Consider the following 4417-nt stretch of genomic DNA (forward strand, 5'->3'; position numbering starts at 1 on the left):
AGGGGGAGGGGTGAAGGGGAAGACTATACCATCGGAGTGAGTATATTTGCCTCTTTCTCGGTGTAACTGTACCGAGATGGCTGCACTGAAGTTTGATACAAGTCATTTTAGTAAATCTACACCCGTAGGACATAACTATTGGTTCAGGGTTTATATACTTCCTGTGTGCATCCGTTTTTCGTGAATTCTGGAAACTGGTGAAACTCAATTTCAGGGTTTGGAGGGAAGAAGATATTGAATGGGGGAAGTTGTTTGGAATTGAGGGGAGTTACGGCATTTTGTCGGAGAAATAATGAGGATGATGAGATTTATTGGAAACTAGTGGGAGAATTAGTTTCGTTATAATATTGTCTAGATATTTTTGATAATGAATTGGCAATTTGTCGCTGATTATGGAAATAAATGAATTTTGAATAGCAGATGATGCAATCATCTCTTGAAAGTAGTCACGAAATGTTCGAAATTTTTAATTTCCAACGAATATCGTGGATCTGTCGGTCTAAAGCTACCAAATATCAACGCAAAATGTTACATTTGAGTATTTACCGCCTCCAATTCAAGGGAAAAACTGTAGTGTATCCTTCGGTTCATGGAAACTACAGCTAAAAACAGAAAACTTGAAAATGCTCCTGCAATGAGAGCCTTGTACCCGGGTTCTACTACCTGAAGGCTGTCGTAGCCATACGCGAAGGGAAAAGGACACTTCACGTTGAGCCGTCAGTGTGGACGCATCAAAACATTCAATCTATCCAAAATTTAAATCAATTGCTCGCTCTCGGTAAATACTCAAGTGAATCAGCCTCAATTCAACTCAAATTTATATCAAACATTTATTCCGCGTCATTGTATTCCAAACTATTATTGTTACTAAATCAATTTATCGTGCTAGTTTTCACTGGAAATCCAAACTTAAAATGATAAGTATCCTCGGTCTTTTCATCAAATAATGACTCAAATTATATTTAAAACAACTAAAGAGTAATAACAAAATCAAACCAAATTCAAATAATAAATCCAATTGAAATTTATATAAATCTTGAATTGAACAGCTCTCAATTCCTTCCAAATTATTAATAAAAATATTAATTCTTAGTTCAGAAATACATTTTAAATCACAATTGCAGAGGGTTTACAAAGCTGCAGCGGACCCTAACATTTTTCCCATGAATTTTTCAATTTTTCTTCCTCATTTCGACTTTTTACACGAAATACCCTGAATTTTGTCGTCTTGTCTCCCCTGTAATAAGCAAATACTGGTTTTTACGGCTGTCACAGACTTTGGTAATACTTGTATATTAAAAAGAAATCACGGCTGTGGTCCATCGCAGAGTTGAATTTTCATCTCAGTTTTATTCCTCCCTATTTCATACTCCCTCCCTTCCTCATCCCTCGGTACATTCTTATGAGATGCGCTGCATTATGCGAGCTTCATAAGAACCGAGTTTATAAGATGGGAGTGGGTATAACGGGTGGCTTCATAAATGGCGATTGTTCGCCGGACCGTAACGGAAGTTAGAGCGAGACCAGCCCAAGAAATGAATCATCTTTACGTATATAGTGGACATTTTATCATTCTCATTTATACTTACGACGAGAAATTTCACTTTTCGACGATGAACACGCGGGGGAAAATGTCCGCTCGGGTTGTATGCGAGGTATATGGACAGCCGGAAGGAAAATCGTTTGGGTCCAAGGGTACTATCGAATTTCTGGCATGCCGGAAAACCGTCCAATCGCCTCTGGAGTTAAAGGCTTTCTCCTCTCAAAAGGAATCCTGGTATTTCTCGTGCGGTGAATTTTCGAACGGTGGAATTACCCATATCTTAAGTGTGGTCAAAGTTGCTGGCTCAGCTATGTGGGGCCTTTGATGTGCGGGAATTATTGTCCTGATTGACGGGTTTACGATATAAACACCAGTTTTGAATGTATTTGCAGAAAAGTGCTGAAAACGCTTCATTTTTTAATTTTTACTATTGAACGACGAGAAATTACTCAAATCGTATGAATTTTTACTGTGCTAAATTGTAATTTTTTCTTACAATTTGAAACTTTAGTTTATACTCTCGCGCCTCCTACATTTTACTCGAGGAAACAGCAGAAATTACTATGTTCATTAGTAAAAACTCCAGCGGACGACGAGAGCGTCGATTGCTTTCAATTCTTGGAATCTCCTCCCTCCGTCGATTAATTCTAAAAAATTCAATCCTTCCTCTCCCCCCCCCCTCCTCTTTATCAGAATGAATATACGTGGAGCAAAGTTATTGATAATAATTTTCAAGGATGATAAAGAAGATTAAATATGGTTTTTCACTTCGGTTATTCAAAAAATCCCCCTCTCTCTCGTCCTCTTCCGCGAATATTCATTTTCAAAAGGGGAGAGAAAATTTTTTTAACCGACGAAGTAAAAATTCATGTTTATCCTACTAAATTTGACTCGTGTCAAGTGAAAATTCAACTTTTATGCTACCATTTTCTACTGTACCAATTCTCAATTTCCACTGTGTTCAACAGTAATTTTTCCAACGGACTCCATCACGTTTTAATTTCGTCAGCCGTATTTTTCCATCCAGCACGTCGTTGTTTATTATTTGTTCCCAAAATTACTGTTCCCACACGAAAAAATAATTTAAAAAATAAAATAATAAAATTTAGTAATAAAATAACACAATCACGCAAGCATTCTCCTTCGCTAATTAACAATCAAACTCCTCAGAACGCCTCGACACCAATACAACAACATAAATGGTCAATAATAAATCCTCAATTCTCTCCGAACACCTCCGTAAAAATCCTCTCCAAACCGAATAACAAAAATCTAAAAAGGCATTACCAGAAATTTCATTAAAAATTTGATGCGCTGTGTAAAGCCCACATTAAAGAGCTCGTGAGATAAGGACAGAAATACCTTTTCTAGTCGCTGTGAAATAATTTTATGGACTGGCGAGAGGCGGTTGTCGGTGCGGGCGAAAAAGAGAATAGAATTCGAAATAGTGAGTTCTCCCTTCGCCAGTGGTAAACGAAGGGAAAAACTCATTTCTTCAGCTAGCCCCGAGCCGGCGGACTCTCCGACCATTGTGCGAGAGAGAGGGAGAGTGAGAGAGTGAGAGAAAGAGCGAATTAAGTATCCGGGAATGAGAGTGAAACGAAGAGGGGGCCAACTATTGTGCAGTCCGCGGTAAAAGCAGCCGCCCCCTCTGCGGGTGGCCCCTTTGGCTTTCTCCCTCGTGGAATCCCTCCACCTCCTTCATATATATTTTTACCCCCCTCCCCCCTCCCTCCCTCCCTCCCCCCCCCCTCGCCTCCTCCTCCTCAGCTCTCATCCAGGCACTCTCAATTCGTTTGGAGAAATAAAACGCTCGCACCGGCTGCGCACCTTTTTCCTTCGGTTATTTTAACCATTTTTTTTTCTCAACATTCTTTTTCCAACCCTTTCTCTTTGCCCTCTGTCTCTTTTTACACGCCTTTTTGCCGTTTCCTAGGCGAGTGCACAGAGGATGTGTGTATGAATTAAATTCCCTTTAACTTTGCGCTTTAGTTTATTATTAAATCCAGGGAACAGCTGACACGTATAGCACTCGGGAGTAGTGTAATTGGGAGGGTGAATGATAAAAGGGAAATTTTTTTTGGGGAATTTATCGCTTTGGAATTGTTTTTGGGGATTATTGGGGCTTATTTGGAGGAATTTAAGGGTTATTTGAGTTCAAAGTAAATTTCACAATGAAAGTTAGGAAAAAATTGATATGAAGTTTAATAAATTCGATTTTTTAATTTTCACAACGAATAGATAAGCGCGCGCACAGCTCTAGTAATTATAAAATATAATATTGTGTGAAAATAATATACAATCCAAATAAATAATGATAATCTCTCTCGTTTTCCCTAAAATAACCCGAAAATCGACAAAATCCCCGGGAAAATACCACACGGAGAGAAATGTTCAGTTAAAAATTACGGAACGCTCCGGAAAAATTCCGTGACAGTTCCGTGAAATTTCCTACAGACCTAATTTCTATTGAATATTTCTCTCCGTGCAGTCTTAATCTCGAAATTCCCCCGCATCAACCCAAAAATATGATTTCTCCTCCCACAAAGTGAATAATAAACTAGAGGACCAGAGACTCGTCGCCATAAACCTCCAAACCCCGCAAAAAAACCCCGGGAATTAGCAACCGAGATCTGACCTGTGACTCAGCTGGACTAAAAATACGCCCACCCATAAACCGAGGGCAGAAAAAAATATTCGAAAAAAAAATTGCGGAAAAAAAAATCAGCGTTAGCACCGCAGCATCATTGTCCCAAGAGAAAAATAATCCTTGGTCCCCAAAGCCCATTGCGAATCAGGTCCAGTCAACGCGCTATTTCCCCCCCCCCCCCCCCCCCCCCCCCCCCCCCCCCCCCCCCCCCCCCCCCCCCCCCC

This window comes from Diachasma alloeum, unplaced genomic scaffold (genome assembly GCF_001412515.2).
Source record: "Diachasma alloeum isolate Michigan unplaced genomic scaffold, Dall2.0 Dall_scaffold_00212, whole genome shotgun sequence".
Lineage (NCBI taxonomy): Eukaryota > Metazoa > Arthropoda > Insecta > Hymenoptera > Braconidae > Diachasma > Diachasma alloeum.